Genomic DNA, 20,359 nt, shown 5'->3' with positions numbered 1-20,359 from the left:
AATGCTCAACAATGTGTGATTAAGTTTATCTTCTTACATCCTTGGTATCATGGGATGTTATTAAAATGTTTCAATCAGAGAGAAAAATTTCACATTTTAAGTAATGTGATGATTTATTTTGTATTTTATCAGCTATTTTGTTTGAGTATATTTTCATATATATGTTGACCTTTGGCATTTCATTTTCTATGATTGCCTCTTCAAATACTTTGCCCACTTTATATTGATTTATTTGCCTTTCTAATCAGTCTGAAGGAACTCTTTATAAATTAATGATAATTATCTTTGTCATTCAAACATATTGCAAATAGTTTGAATTTTCTTTTGATATCATATGTAGTATATTTTGCCACAAGATATTTATTATTTGTAATTAAATAATTTTAAATAATGAGCTTAAAGAATGCTTTAAGTAAACTTTGGCAAGGAGTGGATATTTTAAATGGAAAATTTTAGGAACAAATTCTCATTTTGAAGAATTTATAGTCCCTCATTCAGACTTAAAAGCCTTAGGCTCTATTCTTATTGCATAGGAATAATTTTCTTATAGTCTATTTTGTTTCTGAATAATAGTGTGCACTAACTGACCACATCTTTAAATTAGTTATACTACTATTAATTTTTGCCTTTTAGCCTGAAATTTACCCTTCTTCACTGTGCTTTGTGATACTAGAACTGGACCCTATGAACATTTCTTCTTCCCAGCTGGCACAATGTTAATCTTTAATAATAAAGGGTGCTGGAGTAACTCTTCAAGGCCAGAACAGAAAGAAGGACTTCTTTTCCTTCTTCCAGTATGCTGTGGAAGCCAGCATATTGTCATGTGTGTGTGTGTTGGTGGGAGTTATGCTCACCTCGGCCTTCCTCATGGTTTAGCAGCAGTCCATACTGTTCAGTAAGTTTTTCCTCCACTCAGCAGCAGGCTGCTCCTGTGGTCCAAGGACAGCTGGTGCCCTCCAACAAGCTAATTTTTTACTAATGGACTATGTGTTCTTGTGGGGCCATACCTTTCCTCAGAGGTCTGAATCCCAGACTGTGGAAAGGGCTCCAATAAAAGTTGCTAAATTCCTTCCTTGTTTGTTCTCCTTCATCCCTAGGAAAGGTGGCTATTTTCTATAATTGCTACTTCAGTGGCTACTATGCCTTGGTATCCTCTTTACTCCTTTTAGTAGTTAACCACTCTTTACTCCTTAACAATTTTTAAATTAAATTTTCCCTGTTACAATTACTGGTGTAGTTTCTTTCTCCGGATTTGACCCTCTCCGATATATTAAAATAGCTGTGAGGTTTCTGGGAGAAAAAAAGCAGCTAACCCTGTATGCTGTGCAACAATAAGGAACAGAATACAGATTCACCCTAGAAGATGCAGTTGCAAAGAACTGACTCAGTAAGAAAAGAGGGTAACATGATAGGTAGAGAAAGCTCTACACCAGAAACAGCAGGTCTGGAGGCTGAACATGAATCTAGAACACTGTGTGACTCTTCCTTTCTTTCTTTTCTTTTCTTTTTTTTTTTTTTTTTTTTTTTTTTTTAGTCTCCCTCTGTGGCCCAGGCTGGAGTGCAGTGGCATGATCTTGGCTCACTACAACCTCAGTCTCCTGGGCTCAAGTGATTCTTGTGCCTCAGCCTCCCGAGCAGCTGGGGCTACAGACATGCACCACTATACCTGGCTAATTTTTGTATTTTTAGTAGAGACAGGGTTTCGCCATGTTGGCCAGGCTGGTCCCAAACTCCTGGCCTCATGTGATCCGCCTGCCTCGGCCTCCCAAAGTGCTGGAATTACAGGCATGACACCACACTCCGCCTTAGAACTGTGTGACTCTCTGAGTCATGGTCTGCTTGTCTGCAAAATGACCACCTTGGGTAAGATCAGTGTTTTCCAACCTGCAGTAATTTGTGTTTTGCCTTATAATGTTTGTCATAACTGTGGATCGTCTATACTTTTATTTAATTAATGTTTTCCTTTCAATCAAACCATTTTATATCAATAGTCTTTATTTATGGTACAGTGTTAGAGTTATACAAAATTTGCACAGATAGTACAGATCAATCCATTTTAAACTTCGATTTGTTTAAAAACAAACTTTATAAAACAGATAGCAAAGATATAAATTTTCCATAATTATAATATATTGATAAAAGCAAACATTTACTGATTAAAATAAAGGGCACATATATAATCTAAAATAATATATTATAATATTACATTTAATACTTTGGGAAAGATGAGACTAGAATATTTTTGAAATACCTCTACTATCTCTAAAATTCTGGACTATTGGGATACTATATTCATGTATTTTTTTGTTTGAGGGCTGTGTGAAGATCAATTGTTTCAAATGTCTTCTATAAATCAACAGAAATCTCTGTATCTATATAGATATATGTCTCTATATATGTATATACACACACACACACACACTTGTATTTGTATTTGTGTGTATGTCTATAAATCTGTCTAAATCTGTAGCCAATACCTATGTCTATAATGTATTAAACTATGTACCATCATTTTCTTCTTCTTGAGAATTTGTGATTGATGAATTGGCATAAATCAGCCCCATCATTATTCTTCAGCTGGTCTTGACATTCCTATTTGAATCATAACCTTGAAAGATCAAAAACAAATTGGTTTCTCCATACTCTGTAACCCAATAGCAATCAAATGGTGCTTTTCATGATTCATCAGAGCTCAGAAAATGTTTTCAATGAAGATGATGAAGGCGAAATTTCAAGGATTTTTTATTGTTTGTTGAGTTCAAACAAAGCACATGGGGTTGCTGTTGCCACAGTAACAGATACTCCATGTGCATTAGTTCATACCTTTGTCTTTAGCAATAGGAAGCTGGGTTATTGTTTTTCCTGTGTGAATGTGTGTGTGTGTGTATACACACGTGCACGTGGGAAAGAGTAAATGAGAGAAATAGAGAGAGAGGGAGAGAAAGAGAGAAATACCTTTACTCTGTAAGAGTAGTTTACTCTTTACTCTGTAGTTTTAGACATTTCTTAGTATGGTCCACTCATTTTTCCTAGAATCTCAGTAGCTCATGTTCTTCATTCACACCTGTTCTAACAGAAATCTTACCTCTCTCCAAACAGATGAACACAGAGAACAACATTTTATTTAATTATTTTTATTTGGATATGTCTTTTTATGAAGTCTTTGTGTTAGAACAAAAAGTTCTAACTCTGTATAGAGAAGAGGAGAAGGTTAAAGAAATACGTAGAATGGATTCTTGACTATTTGCATGTGGATTGTTTAGCTCTTTGCTATTAGCTGGGACCTATTTTTAGCTTTGGACTGTTCTCACACTTTTGGTGATCTCATTACCTTGTAAAATCAGTTTGTTCTCAGAAAATTAAATATATAAACTATAGGAACAAGTATAAATATAAATATAATACAGAGGATTATAATAGGGTATAATTTACAAAAATTTTTATTTTGAGTTCTAGGATGCATGTGCAGGACGTGCAGGTTTCGTTACATAGGTAAATGTGTGCCATGGTGGTTTGCTGCAACGATCAACCCATCACCTAGGTATTAAGCCCCACATGCATTAGCTGTTTATCCTGATGCTCTCCCTTCCCCCACCCTCGATAGGCCCTGGTGTGTGTTGCTCCCCTCCCTGTGTCCATGTGTTCTCATTGTTCAGCTCCCACTTATGAATGAGAACATGCAGTATTTGGTTTTCTGTTCCTGTGTTAGTTTGCTGAAGATGATGGCTTCCAGTTTTATCCATGTGCCTGCAAAGGACATGATGACATTACTTTTTATGGCTGCGTAGAATTCCATGGTGTATACATACCACATTTTCTTTTTCCAGTCTATCACTGATGGGCATTTGGGTTGATTCCATGTCTTTGCTTGTGAATAATGCTGCAATAAACATACACATGCATGCATCTTTATAATAAAATGATTTATATTCCTTTGGGTATATACCCAGTAATATATATCCAGTAATGGGATTGCTGGGTGAAATAGTATTTCTCTTTCAGATCCTTGAGGAATTGCCAAACTGTCTTCCACAATGGTTGAACTAACTTATATTTCTACCAACAGTGTAAAAGCATTCCTTTTCTCCACAGCCTCAAGAGCATCTGTTGTTTCTTGACTTTTTAAAAATCGCCTTTCTGACTGGCATGAGATGGTATGTTGTTGTTGTTTTGATTTGCATTTCTCTAATGATCAGTGATGTTGAGCTTTTTTCATGTTTGTTGGCTGCATAAATGTCTTCTTTTGAAAAGTGTCTGTTCATGTCCTTTGCCTACTTTTGGATGAGGCTGTTTGTTTATTTCTTGTAAATTTGTTCAAGTTCCTTGAAAATTCTGGATACTAGAACTTTGTCAGATGGATAGGTTGCAAACACTTTCTCCCATTCTGTAGGTTCTGTTGACTCTGGAGATAGTTTCATTCGCTGTGCAGAAGCTGTTTAGTTTAATTAGGTCCCATTTGTCAATTTCCGCTTTTGTTGCAATTGCTTTTGATGTTTCTGTCATGAAATCTTTTCCTGTGCCTGTGTCCTGAATGGTATTTCCTAGATTTTCTTCTAGGGTTTTTATAGTTTTGGGTTTTAAATTTAAGTCTTTAATCCATCTTGAGTTAATTTTTGTATAAGCTGTAAGGAAGGGGTCCAGTTTCAATTTTCTGCATATGGCTAGCTAGTTTTCCCAGCACTATTTATTAAATAGGGAATCCTTTCCCCATTGCTTGGGTAGACAGAAACATTCTGTCTATAGTGCTAAGTAATACACAAAACTACAAATCTCAAACGACACCATGAGATATATAATAAAATGGTCATATGTAGCAAATTTAGCTGTATGCTCCTATATCAACATAATCAGTTTTAGAATGTAATTAAAAAAACTATGGATTCATGGTAAAATCAAATGAAAAAGTTACAATATAATATGCCAATGCCAATGAAAAGACAGAAGCAATAATAAAGGTTAAAAATAACATTTGGATTTGAAAAAATTTAGTATTGCAAATAAAAATGTTTAATCAATCACATGTAAAAACATAACTAGAGACAATTAAAATATAATTTGCTTCAAATAGATTCCTTTGATTATAATTTATAGAACAGAGGCACTTGATGATACTATTTCTATTCATTTTATAATTCATGGAAATATTTGCTTTGCTATAAAAGTTAATTTTAAAGTCTCTAAAAAAATAAGTAAAGAGAAGAGAAAAGCTGTAGAATGAAGACTCCTTTAAAGTAACCAACAGGTAAAAGTAATCTATAAAAATAATTGTAGGCCAGCTGCGGTGGCTTACGCCTGTAATCCTAGCACTTTGGGAGGCCGAGGTGGGCAGATCATGAGGTAATGAGATTGAGACAATCCTGGCCAACATGGTGAAACCCCATCTCTACTAAAAATACAAAAATTAGCCAGGCATGGTGGCGCACGCCTGTAGTCCCAACTACTAGGGAGGCTGAGGCAGGAGAATTGCTTGAACCTGGGAGGCAGAGGTTGCAGTGAGCTGAGATCACACCACTGCACTCCAGCCTGGTGACAGAGCGAGACTCCATCTCAAAATAATAATAATAATAATAATAATTTTAATAATTAAGTGATGTTTACAGGCAACCTTGGAAAAAAAAAGAACAGGTAATTAAAAGATCACAAAATTGTTTCCAGTCACACATTTCACCTAAAAGAGATGAGCAGCCACATAGCCTGGCACAGTGGCTCACACCTGTAATCCCAGCACTTTGAAAGGCCAAATTAAACCAGTGTGGTGCCATGCACCTGTGAGAGGTGAAGCCAGCTGGATCTTCGGGTCGGGTGGGGACTTGGAGAACTTTTCTGTCTTACAGGAGGATTGTAAAATGCACCAATCAGCACTCTGTAGCTAGGATTGTAAAACACACCAATCAGTGCTCTGTGTCTAGCTAGAGGATTGTAAATGCACCAATCAGCACTCTATAGCTAGGATTGCAAAATGCACCAATCAGTGCTCTGTGGCTAGCTAGAGATTTGGAAAATGGACCAATCAGTGCTCTGTGTCTAGCTAGAGGATTGTAAATGCACCAATCAGCACTCTGTAGCTAGGATTGCAAAATGCACCAATCAGTGCTCTGTGGCTAGCTAGAGATTTGGAAAATGGACCAATCAGTGCTCTGTAAAAATGCACCAATCTGCTCTCTGTGGCTAGCTAGAGGTTTGTACAGTGGACCAATCAGCTCTCTGTAATATGGACCAATCAGTGCTCTGTAAAATGGACCAATCAGCAGGATGTGGGTGGGGACAAATAAGAGAATAAAAGCTGGCCACCCCCAGCCAGTAGCAATAATGGCTGGGGTACCCTTCTAGGCTGTGGAAGATTTGTGCTTTTGCTCTTCACAATAAATCTTGCGGCTGCTTAATCTTTGGGTCAGTGCCAGCTTTAAGAGCTGTAACACTCACCACGAAGGTCTGTGGCTTCATTCTTGAAGTCAGTGAGACCAAGAACCTGCTGGAAGGAACCAACTGTGGACACATCTGTAGTCCCAGGTACTCGGGAGGCTGAGGCAGGAGGATTGCTTGAACCCAGGAGGTGAAAGTTGCAGTGAGCCTGGCCAACATGGTGAAACTCCATCTTTACCAAAAATAAAAAAAATCGGCTGGGCATTGGGGTGCATGCTTGTAGTCCAAGGTATTTGGGAGGCTGAGATATGAGAATCTCGCTGGAACCTGGGAGGTGGGGGTTGCAGTGAGCCAAGATTGTGCCACCACACTGCAGCCTGGGCAACAGAGTGAGACCTGTTTTTGAAAAATAAAATAAAAGTAGGTATACAGGGAAAGCAAAAACAAGGTACAATGTCCTTATTTCATGTTTTCTAGATTGAATAATATACAAACTACATAAAATCAATTTATTAATTAATCTTGATAATAATTCCCCAGCCGCAGCCACCAGAAGGTGGAAGAGGTAAAAAACAGCTTATTCTTTAGAGGGAGAATGGCCCTGCCAACACCTTGATTTGGGTACAGTGATACTGATTTCAGACTTCTGGTCCCTAGAATTATGAGAAAATAAGTATCTTTTGCACCAAGCCACCAGGTTTGTGGTAATTTGTTACAGAAGCCATAGGAAAGTAACACACAAACAATACACTTTAGGGCACTAGGGCTTAACTGAGAGTTATTTTGGTAAACATGAAAAGTTATCTATATGAGCATATATTAATCTTGTGGCATATATCTTAGGAAATTTTTTTAAAATTATTATTATACTTTAAGTTCTGGGATACATGTGCAAAATGTGCAGGCTTGTTACTTAGGTATACATGTGCCATGGTGGTTTGCTGCACTCATCAACTCATCATCTACATTAGGTATTTATCCTAATGCTATCCCTCCCCTAATCCCACACCTCCCGACAGGCCCCAGTATGTGATGTTCCCCTCCTTGTGTCCATGTGTTCTCATTGTTCAACTCCCACTAATGAGTGAGGACATGCAGTGTTTGGTTTTCTGTTCCTGTGTTAGTTTGCTTAGAATGATGGTTTCCAGCTTCATCCATGTCCCTGCAAAGGACATGAACTCATCCTTTTTTATGGCTGCATAATACTCCATGGTGTATATGTGCCACATTTCTTTTATCCAGTCTATCATTGATGGGCATTTGGGTTGGTTCCAAGTCTTTGCTATTGTGAGTAGTGCTGCAATAAACATACGTTTGCATGTGTCTTTATAGTAGAATAATTTATAACTCTTAGGATATATACTCAGTAATGGGATTGCTGGGTCAAATGGTATTTCTGGTTCTAGATCCGTGAGGAATTGCAACACTGTCTTCTACAATGGTTGACCTAATTTACACTCCCTCCAACAGTGTAAAAGTGTTCCTATTTCTCCACATCTTCTCCAGCATCTGTTGTTTCCTGACTTTTTAATGATCACCATTCTAACTGGCATGAGGTGGTATCTCATTGTGGTTTTGATTTGCATTTCTCTAATGACCAGGGATGATTAACTTTTTTCCATATGTTTGTTGGCCGCATAAATATCTTCTTGTGAGAAGTGTCTGTTCATATACTTCACCCACTTTTTGATGGGGTTGTTTGTTTTTTTTCTTGTAAATTTGTTTAAGTTCTTTGAAGATTCTTGATATTATCCCTTTGTTAGATGGATAGATTGCAAAAATTTTCTCCCATTCTGTAGGTTGCCTGTTCACTCTGATGATAGTTTCTTTTGCTGTGCAGGAGCTCTGTGGTTTAATTAGATACCATTTGCCAATTTTGTTGCCATTGCTTTTGGTGTTTTAGTCATGAAGTCTTTACCCATGCCTATGTCCTGAATGATAATATTGCCTAGGTTTTCTTCTAGGATTTTTATAGTTTTAGGTCTTATGTTTAAGTCTTTAATCCATCTTGAGTTACTTTTTGCATAAGAAGTAAGGAAGTGGTCCAATTTCAGTTTTCTGCTATGACTAGCCAGTTTTCCCAACACCATTTATTAAATAGGGAATCCTTTCCCCATTGCTTATTTTTGTCAGGTTTGTCAAAGATCAGATGGTTTTAGATGTGTAGAGTTATTTCTGAGGTCTCTGTTCTGTTCCATTGGTCAATATATCTGTTTTGGTACCAGTACCATGCTGTTTTGGTTACTGCAGCCTTGTAGTATAGTTTGAAGTCAGGTAGCGTGATGCCTCCAGCTTTGTTCTTTCTGCTTAGGATTGTCTTGGCTATATGAGCTTTTTAGTAGTTCCATAGGAAATTTAAAGTCTTTTTTTTGTAATTTGTGCATATGCTATCCCTGGTGAAGTAAGAATTTTCAAATAAAGATTATACAAATGACTTAGCCTGCATATAGGATTGTCAGAGGACTTTTGTGCTTCAAAAGAATGAAAAATCATTCTCTTGATATTTGAATTTTTCCCACAGTGTATCAAACTAAGTAGTCAGCTACCTGCTTTTTGCATATCTTGTGACTTCTGGAAGCAGCAACCAAATTTGATTACTTTCTCACATTATCCATCTAGTAAATTTCTACTGGTAAATTTACAAAAGGTAAATTCAAATACAACCTCATAGATCCCTGACTCTGTTACAGTCCTAGGGAAAAATTATATCATATTCACATGTCTCTGTATCTGACACTAGACTAAGCTCCTTGGGCGCAGAGAGCTTGTCTAGTCCAACTCAAAGCCCGGCTTACAGCTTGGTACACAGTAAGGGCTCAGTAAATATTGCTATTTGATGATGCCTCTGACTATTGGCATGTTGAAATCAATGGCATAAGATTCCCTGGAATAAAATTGTTTAAATAAAATCTAGTAGAAAAATGAAAAGAGCATAAAATGAAAACAAAAATGAATGGTGCCTCTAATTCCAATACCTAGAGATAACCACCGTAACATTTGGGTATATATTTGAATTCTGTCTTTCTAAGTATAGATAAATATACACACATATAAACATAATTAATAAAAATGGTATAATATCATAATACTGCTTTGTAAATTGCAATTTTTGACTTAAACATATTTTATTAACTGTTATTTTCTAAAAATGATTATTCTACCACCTCAAAATTCTCAAAATAATAGATGTACATGGTAACAAATCAAAGCATACAATATAAATCTTCAGTCTTTTCCCTTTTCACAGTTCAGAAGAATACATTTTTAAATGGTGTTACTTATAAATACTTATACTTCTTTTCTTGATTATCATCATGGCTATTTACATATGTAATATATATTATAATGCTATGATGAAAATTAATATAACCTACAACCCAGGAGCAATTCCACTTTAAGCTGTGTAAAGATTCTCTTACACACATTCAAGGAGATATGTACATGTATGTTCATGGCAACACTACTGGTATTACTAAAAAGGGAGATAATATATATATAAAATAAAGGGAGATAATATATATAATATATAGATATATATTCAGATATATAATATGTAATATAAGATAAAAAGGGAGACTATAATCTATATATATAGACAATATATATGTTTACTAGCTTATCAATATTAGGAAATATTATGGATTCTCAATAAAAAAGGTGACTTAATTTATATTCACTACTTTCCAGTTCCCCCGTTCACCCCTAATGTTTGATATGTACATTATTTTTAGTTTTTCTATTAATTATCATTATTCAAATAATTAACAGCTATTCCTATTTACTCAACTTTTTAAAATGTACAATTTTATGAGTTTTTATAAGTATATACATTGTGAGAACATCATTCTAGTTAAGAAAGGAAATATTTTCTTTACCTGAAAAGACCCCTTGTGTCTTCCTTCAGTTAACTCCTGCCCTACAAAGGTAGCAAATGCTTTGATTTCTAGGATCATATATGACTCTTATCTGTCCAAACTTCATATTCATGGACTCATACAGTAAGCATTCTTCTGTTGAATGGCTTCTGTCATTTATGATAATTTTGTTTGTTTGTTTTGTTTTGTTTTGTTTTTGAGACGGAGTCTTGCTCTGTCGCCCAGGCTGGAGTGCAGTGGAATGATCTCGGCTCACTGCAAGCTCCGTCTCCTGGGTTCACGCCATTCTTCTGCCTCAGCCTCCTGAGTAGTTGGGACTACAGGCGCCTGCCACCATGCCTGGCTAATTTTTGTATTTTTAGTAGAGATGGGGTTTCATCATGTTAGCCAGGATGGTCTCGATCTCCTGACCTCGTGATCCATCTGCCTTGGCCTCCCAAAGTGCTGGGATTGCAGGCGTGAGCCACCGCACCCGGCCCATTTATGATAATATTTTTGAGATTCATTTACGGTTCTGAGATTTTAATAGTTCATTTTTATTATTGCATAGCAATAGTTCATAGAGATATAGAACAATATGTGTAAGCATTTTCTATTATTTTTGGTCAATGCCATCTTCACAATGTGTAAACTGCATGTGTTCTTTTGTAACTTTTCTTTCACTCGACATTAGATTATTGACATTAATCATAATGGCATATACACATATTGGTCCATTTAAGTAACAAACCACATTTTTTTTAGATTCCTTCTTAGTAATTCTTCTCTTTTTCCTTTCTAGTAATACCAATAGTATTGCCATAAACATACATGTACATATCTCTTTGAACATGTGTAAGAGAATCTTTAGGCAGCTTAAAGTGGAATTGCTCCTGGGTTGTAATATTAATTTTCATCATTATTGGATGTGGTAAAATTACTCTGAATTGATTGTATTAATGTATAAGCAATATATTTTTCTATTTTTTCACATAATTTCCAAAACTTAATTTCACCAGTCTTATTAATTTCATCTAATGAAATGTGAAATGGCATCGCATTTTTTAAATTTTTATTTTATTTTATTTTATTATTATTATACTTAAAGTTTTAGGGTATATGTGCACAATGTGCAGGTTTGTTACGTATGTATCCATGTGCCATGTTGGTGTGCTGCACCCATTAACTCATCATTTAGCATTAGGTATATCTCCTAATGCTGTTCCTCCCCCCTCCCCCCACCCCACAACAGTCCCTGGAGTGCGATGTTCCCCTTCCTGTGTCCATGTGTTCTCATTGTTCAATTCCCACCTAGGAGTGAGAACATGCGGTGTTTGGTTTTTTGTCTTTGCGATAGCTTACTGAGAATGATGGTTTCCAGTTTCATCCATGTCCCTACAAAGGACATGAACTCATTTTTTATGGCTGCATAGTATTCCATGGTGTATATGTGCCACATTTTCTTAATCCAGTCTATCATTATTGGACATTTGGGTTGGTTCCAAGTCTTTGCTATTGTGAATAGTGCCACAATAAACATACGTGTGCATGTGTCTTTATAGCAGCATGATTTATAATCCTTTGGGTATATACCCAGTAATGGGATGGCTGAGTCAAATGGTATTTCTAGTTCTAGATCCCTGAGGAATGGCCACACTGACTTCCACAATGGTTGAACTAATTTACACTCCCACCAACAGTGTAAAAGTGTTCCTATTTCTCCACATCCTCTCCAGCACCTGTTGTTTCCTGACTTTTTAATGATGGCCATTCTAACTGGTGTGAGATGGTATCTCATTGTGGTTTTGATTTGCATTTCTCTGATGGCCAGTGATGATGAGCATTTTTTCATGTGTCTTTTGGCTGCATAAATGTCTTCTTTTGAGAAGTATCTGTTCATATCCTTCACCCACTTTTTGATGGGGTTGTTTGTTTTTTTCTTGTAAATTTGTTTGAGTTCATTGTAGATTCTGGATATTAGCCCTTTGTCAGATGAGTAGGTTGCAAAAATTTTCTCCCATTTTGTAGGTTGTCTGTTCACTCTGATGGTAGTTTCTTTTGCTGTGCAGAAGCTCTTTAGTTTAATTATATCCCATTTGTCAATTTTGGCTTTTGTTGCCATTGTTTTTGGTGTTTTAGACATGAAGTCCTTGCCCAAGCCTATGTCCTGAATGATATTGCCTAGGTTTTCTTCTAGGGTTTTTATGGTTTTAGGTCTAGCATTTAAGTCTTTAATCCATCTTAAATTAATTTTTGTATAAAGTGTAAGGAAGGGATCCAGTTTCAGCTTTCTACATATGGCTAGCCAGTTTTCCCAGCACCATTTATTAAATAGGGAATCCTTTCCCCATTGCTTGTTTTTGTCAGGTTTGTCAAAGATCAGATGGTTGTAGATATGTGGCAGTATTTCTGAGGGCTATGTTCTGTTCCATGGATCTATATCTCTGTTTTGGTACCAGTACCATGCTGTTTTGATTACTGTAGCCTTGTAGTATAGTTTGAAGTCAGGTAGCATGATGCCTCCGGGTTTGTTCTTTTGGCTTAGGATTGACTTAGTGATGGCATCGCATTTTTAATCTTTATTTTTTTTCATATATTTATCGACCAGTTATGGTTTTTTTATGTAAATTGCAATTATGATGTGCTTTGCTCATTTTTATGGTCCTTTGTCAGCCTGGGGTGCCTTTTGTATTTGTTTACAGTGATTCTATTTTTCTAACTTTTGTTTTAAGTTCTGGGGTACATGTGCACATTAGTTACATAGGTAAACTTTTGTTGTGGGGGGTTTTTGTACTGATTATTTCATCATCCAGGTATTAAGCCTAGTACCCATTAGTTATTTTTCCTGATCCTCTGCCTCCTCCTACCCCCCAGTAGGCCCTAGGGTGTGTTGTTCCCCTGTATGTGTCCATGTGTTCTCCTCATTTAGCTCCCACTTATAAGTGAGAATGTGCAGTATTTGGTTTTCTGTTCCTGTGTTAGTTTGCTAAATATAATGGCCTCTAGCTCCATCCATGTCCTTGCAAAGGACATGATCTAATTCTTTCTTAGGACTGCATAGTATTCCGTGGTGTATATGTACCACATTTTTTTTTTATCTGGTCTAACATTGATTCAAAGTCTCAGGATACAAAATCCATGTGCAAAAATCACCAGCATTCCTATACACCAACAACAATCAAGCTGAGAACCAAATCAGGAATTAATTCTCATTCACAGTTTCCACAAAAAGAATAAAATACCTGGGAATACAGCTAACCAGGGAGGTGAAAGATCTCTACAAGGAGAACTACAAACCACTTCTCAAAGAAATCAGAGATGACAAACAAATGAAAAAACATTCCATGCTCAAGGATAGGAAGAATCAATATTGCAAAATGGCCATAGTGCCCAAAGCAATTTATAGATTCAATGCTATACCTGTTAAACTGTCATTGAACTTCACAGAACTAGAAGGAAAAACTATTTTAAAATTCATGTAGAACGAAAAAAGAGCCTGAACAGCCAATGCAATCCTAAGTGAAAAGAACAAAGCTGGAGGCATCATGCTACCGAACTTCAAACCATACTACATTTCTACGGTAACCAAAACAGCATGGTACTGGTACAAAAACAGACACATAGACCAATGGAATAGAATAGAGAACCAGGAAATAAGATCACACGCCTACAACTATCTGATATTCGACAAACCTGACAAAAATGAGCAAGGGGGAAAGGATTCCCTATTCAATAAATGGTGCTGGGATAACTGGCTAGCCGTATGCAGAAAATTGAAACTGGACCCCTTCCTTATACCATATACAAAAATTAACTCAAGATGGAGTGAACTCTTAAATGTAAAATGAAAAACTATAAAAACTGTAGAAGATGACTTAGGCAATACCATTCAGGACATAGGCACAGGCAAAGATTTCATGATGAAGATGCCAAAAGCAATTGCAACAAAAGCAAAGATCCTGTTTTTCTTACCCAGAAGTTCATTAGTTAGCACAGGCTTAATTATGCTGCATTAACATCCTCCATATCTCAATGGCTTAATGCCACAAAGTGTTGTTGTTGTTTGTTTGTTTTTCTGCTTAGAGTCTGTTGTGGGTTCAAATGGCTCTTCAGGATACTTGTCCTCTACTCAATCACTCAGCAACCTAGGCTGCTTTGAATAATTTGTGGCTTTGCCATCTCAGCACAAATTCTACACAACAGTTCCTGTGTCAGGGAGAGGGCTGGAAGTTCTCATAATGGCAGTTCCTTTCTTATGTCCAGAAGTGAGACAAGTTACCTATACTGACACTTGATTGGCCAGAACTAATCAGCTTAACTGCAAAGGATGGGGGAAATATCATCTTCCCATATGCCAAAAAGGAGCAAAGAGCCACATGGGGATGGATATTAGAAACTTACGATGTGAAGATTTGAATTTTAATGTGTATGTTTATTCTTCCCAATAAACTTTAAAATTATTTTAAGTTCTCTCTCCAAATATTTTTGGAATTTTGATTAATATTGCAATGCAATTTCAGAATCATTGATGATAAGGAGGGAGGAAAACTGACATCTTCCAATATTTTAAGCTTTCTCATTCACAAGCCTTATTTGTGTTTCCAAATATTTAAAACTTCATAGGTATCTCCCAAGAAAGATCAATAGGTTTAATTATATTGAATCTACATGGCTCTAGTCTCTAGTTAATTCCTAGGCATGTTGTGGGTTTTTTTGCTGCTATTGTAAATAAGATTTTGTTTCAATTGGTTATTTCTTATTTATAAAAAGACTATTAGATTGGGTGTCTTTATTTTGCATCTGACAACCTTAAGAACACCTTTAAAAATTTGATTGTTTTAATAAATTTCATAAATTTTAAAATTTCCACATATTGTTAAAAACAATAATACTTTTGCTTTCACCTAGTTCTTGCTCATTTTTATGTTTTTCATATATATACCATTTTTCTATTTTAATAAGTTTCAAATAATAGTAATAATCCTGCGCAGTAATATCTTGTTGCTATGAAGAGAAATACTTTAGAATCTTACAATTAAAAAGGACATTTATTATCAGTTTGAGTTCTTTTATTTACATGATTAAGTATAAGGATTATTAGGAATGGATGTTGGATTTTATCAAATGTCTTTTTAGTATCAGGATAGTCGCATGATTTATCTATTTGGATCTATTGATTTAATGAATTACAATAGCAGGTTTTTCTACTAAACTACTTTTGCATTATGTAATAAAGTCAACGTTGTCATAATATATTACAGTTTTAATTATGCTTATGGATTCAATTTGCTATTATTTAGGATTTTCCTATGTGAGTTTTTAGATAATAACTGGTCTATATTTTAGTTCTGTTTGTGCTATCTTAAATTTGCTATCAACATTATGCTAGCTTTGTATAATGAAATGAGAAATGTTACATCTTTTCTATTTGCACTGCAGTAGTTTAAGTAATATTTGGATTTTCTGCTAATTAAAGATTTGCAAAGATTCACTTATAACAATCTTAGACACAAGAATTGATTTGAATATATTTTTCAATTCCTTCTACATTGACTAGTTTTTTCATCTTTATTGATATAGTGTTGATAGTCTTCATTTTTTTTGGAAAACGGTGCATTTAATGGCAATTGTAAGAATATATAAGGATAGAATTATAGACACTATTAAACTGTTTAAAATATAGGCCTGCATAATGGTATGTTCCTTTCTATATTCCTACATTTGGGTGTTTGCATTCTCTTTATTAGTTCTTTTTTCTTGTGTTTCTAGTATAATTTGATGTTAGTTTTTATAAATTACTGAGATGAATACTTAATTTATTTTTATTTCTTACTTATTGGTAACATTAATTATAATCCCTATATGATTTGACATAAACTATTCCGTTTGTTATTGATTTTGTATTCATTTTGTAAAATCAGCTTAAATTTCTTTTTTTAACCAGTTATTACTTGAAGTCTTTCCTATTTTAACATAATTCATTTTTTGTTTGAATATTTTGTTTTTATTTCAAATTTATTGCATTATGCATATAATCATTTGATTTTTTTTTTGTTTCAAAATGTTTTGAGGTTTCCTTATCTTGTTCTTGTATGTACTAATTTTACTACATGTTCTAGGGAAATTTGGAAGACCATGTTTTCCACATTTGTAGGGTAAAGAGATTGCTATGTATCTATTAAATTACATAACTATATTGATGATATAATTCAGAGTTTCTATGTTCTTTATTTTTTATCCATACTACAAGAGTATTAAAGGGTTCTATCATGACAATTGCTTTGTCAGGTTCGCTTTACATGTATTTTAACTGCTTTATTGAGATATAATTCACATATCATGCAATTAACCTATCTAAGGTGTGTTCACAGAGTTGGGTGACTATCAACACAATACTTTATAGAACATTTTCATCATTCCGAGAAGAAAGCTCCATATCCATTAGCAATCACTCCCCATTCACTTCTTCTTTCTTGAGACCTAGGCAACCATAAGCATATTTTCTGTGTCTATAAATTATTCTTTTCTAGACATTTAATATAAAAGGAAACATTCATTCATTATGTGATCTTTTGTCACTTAGCATAATGTTTTCAAGGTTTAATTTAATATGGAAAATGTATCAGTATATCACTCCTTTTTATTGCTAAACAATATTCCATTGTATGAATATACTCATTTTTATATTTAATAGTTTATGCATTTTAAAATTGCATTTTTATTATATGAAAATGTAACAATCCAGTAAAACCAGAAATACAGATATATTTTCCTGAGCTTTTGTATATGTTGATTTTTATTAGTAATCTTTTTTTAATACAATGTACAACTTCATTTCCATTTACAGTCTGATTATACAAGTGCTAAGTGGCAGAAAGATCTGCAATAAATATATTTAAAAAGGCAAAGCTATAAAACGAAGTACATGCAACAAGGTTTATGACGACAGGGCAAAGTATCCAGGAAATAGCATAAGATACAATAATTTCGAGGTTTTAGCTGATGTTTCAATCATCTTTGTCTTTTGCCCCATATTTAAGGCTACATGTGAACTCAATGTAATTAAAATTTCCTATTTTGTCAGTAGGGCCTTCTCTGTACAGCTCATTCACTTCCCATTATTGTCAGCAGTTCTCTCACATAGTCTTACTGAATGGTTCCTGTTGCTTCTTTTTCAAAGCAGGCTAAAGCATTTCTGATGACATCTTCAGGATATGTGCTATTTAACTTCTCACCAAACAGTAAGGCCCTGGTGAAATTTATAAGCCCAGAACCTCACTCCTTACAGCATCTTGGTATACATCAGTTGGATTCTGATGAAGAGAGAAGCAAGCATATCATGCACATCTTGCTTGTTGAAAGAATCTCCATTCTGATCAATAATGTCAAAGGCCTCTTTGAACTCCTGAATCTGTGCCTAGTCCATTGTGGCAAACACACTGAATATTATGTTTGGAGAGTGCTTCTTGGTGGCCTTGGTCTTTGTCCTTTTGCTCAACATGGTGGCTGTTTAATTCCACTGCCAGACACTAGAGCCAGAGCTGCCCTACAAGATAACTATTCTCTTGATGAGCACTGGGCAGTAGGTTGACTGGTTGCACCCTGGCATTTCCTGCCTCCAGAGACAGACCAGAAGGCTCGGTAACACCAGTTTTTATTTGTTCACTTATCAGTTGATGGACATTTGAGTGTTTTCTCTTTTTAGCTATTAAGAATAATGCTGTTATGAGCACTGGTATGCAAGTTCTTGTGTGAATATTAGTTTTCATTTATCTTGAGCATATACCTAGAAGAGGAATTGCCGAGTCACATGGTAACTGTTTAACTTTTTGAGGAACTGCCAAACCGTATTCCATAGTGGTTGCACCATTTTATATTACATCAGCATAAGGGCTCCAGCTTCTCCACATCCATGCAAATGCTTGTTACTATCTTTTTTATTATAGTCATCCTAATGGGTGTGAAGTAGACTTTCACTGTGGTTATGATTTGTATTTTCCTAACTGCTAATGATGGTGAGCATCTTCCCATGTGCTTATTGGCTATTTGCATGTTTCCTTTGACAAAATATTCATTCATATATTTTGCCCAATTTTTGTTGAGGTTATTTGTCTTTTTATTGTTGAGTTGCAAGCATTCTGTGTATATTCTTGATACTAATCCTTCATCAGATCTATTATTTGCAAATACTCTCATTCCATGGTTTGGTTGTCCTTTTACTTTCTTGATGATGGCCTTCAAAGCACAAGAGTTTTTAATTTTGATGAAGTCCAATTTATTTATGCTTTTTAAAAATAACTGTGCTTTTGGTTTTGCAACTAAGAAGGCTAGGCATAACCCAAGGTCAAAGTCTGTTCCTATTTCCTTATATTTATATTTTTAGCTCTTACATTTAGGTCTTTGATCCATTTGGAATTAATTTTTATGGTGTAAGAAAGAAATTCAACTTAATTCTTCTGCATGAGGACATCAGGTTGTCCTGGTACAATGTGTTGAAAAGACTATTCTTTCTCCATTGAATTGTCTTGACACTCTTGTCAAAAATCAATTGACCTCAAATGTATGGGAATTTCTTTTCTCAACGTTCAATTTCATTTTATTGATCTATATGTCAATTTGTGTGTTAATACTACACTGTCTTAATTGCTGTATTTTTGTAGTAAGTTTTGAAACTGTGAAATATGAATCTTCCTACTTTGTTCATTTTTTTAAGGATATTTTATGTAATTGGAGTCCCTTGCAATGAATCTGGATTAGTATCGGCTTGTCCACTGATACAAAAAAAGGCTGCTGGGATTTTGATAAGGACTGTGCTGAATCTGTAGATCTGTTTGAGGGTTATTGTCATCTCTACAATATTAATACTTCCAATCCAGAAACATGAAATACTCTTCCATGTTTTAGTTCTTTTTTATCTTCTTAAAACAATGTTTTGTAGCTTTCAGAATAGGTTTTGCACTTTTGTTAAATTTATTCCATAGTATTTTATGCTTTTTGTTTCCTTGTATATGCCTTAACAGCCAGCATTTTTCATGCTATCCTTCATTCTCTTGATCTTAGAATGTTTTACCTATTAAGAAATATTGAGCTCTAGCTAAATAGTTTAAGGCATATTCTTTACTCTTCTTGTATTTGCTAGGCTTTTCATATTTGCTGATGTACATATTGGAATCCTTGTACTTCTGAAGTTTCCCTGATGCCAATGAAGTCACTGCATTTTCATCAAAATGAGGCTGTTCTTGGTTCCAACTGACTGAGGACCGCAGGTTTCCATGAAATGTTAGTTTCTTGAAAGACAAGCCCTTGAGTATTAGAAGCCTCATATTTAATTAACCATCAACAATTTTGGAGGAATTGGTTAAATTAAAAGTAGAACAGAGCAAAGGGTGACATTTCATTTTTGTTTCTGTTAGGACATTTAGAAAATTATTATTTTTATTCTACATTTTTCATTGATCCCTTCTGCATTATGTGCTATTTATATTCTATAAACCTTTTTTTTTACAGCTTTTTTTCCCCAGAATTGTATTAAAGCTAGAGAATTTTCAGTGTCTATTCTCTCTGCTATTGCTGCAAGTTCAGAGTTTAGAGTGTCATCACTGATTGTCTCCATGGATTTGGCCATGTGTATTTCTATCTATAAAGAAGGCAGGGGGTTTCTCTCTTCTTTCTTAGACTGTCTTTTTCAATTTTTTGCTGCTATAGCAAAAATATTTGAGACTGGGTAGCTTGTAAAAAACAAGACTTACTTCCTCACAGTTCTGGAAGCTGGGAAATCTAAGATCTGGGCACTGGGAGGTTTGGTTGTCTGGTGAAAGCTCTTCACATGGCAGAAGGCAGAAGGGCAAGCTACCTAATGCTGCATGAATCCTCATGTATAAGGACTTTAATCCCATTCATGAGAAAGGAGCTCTCAGGGCCTAATCGCCTCTTAAAGGCCCTACCTCTTACCACATTGGCAACACCGGAGTTTTGAAGAGGATGCTCATTCAAATCATAGCATATACATAGTACCAAAAAAAAAAAAAAAAAAAAAACCTGTAGAATCTCTGTGTGGGCAAGCAGTAAGTCTGCTTATTCACTTTTGTTTATATCTTTGTGTCTACAGATAATGCCTGACAGAACTGGTGCTCAACATTGTC

At 35.1% G+C, this 20,359-nt stretch overlaps 1 pseudogene; it reads right to left on the bottom strand.

Moving 5' to 3' along the window:
- Window positions 1–17,224: 17,224 nt before the first annotated feature.
- Window positions 17,225–17,718, bottom strand: LOC100595192 (annotated as a pseudogene).
- Between the last annotated feature and the right edge of the window lie 2,641 nt (window positions 17,719–20,359).

Source organism: Nomascus leucogenys, chromosome 14 (assembly GCF_006542625.1).
Source record: "Nomascus leucogenys isolate Asia chromosome 14, Asia_NLE_v1, whole genome shotgun sequence".
Lineage (NCBI taxonomy): Eukaryota > Metazoa > Chordata > Mammalia > Primates > Hylobatidae > Nomascus > Nomascus leucogenys.
The sequence above is the reverse complement of the archived record's forward strand: the minus strand, read 5'-3'. Positions and strand labels throughout refer to the sequence as shown.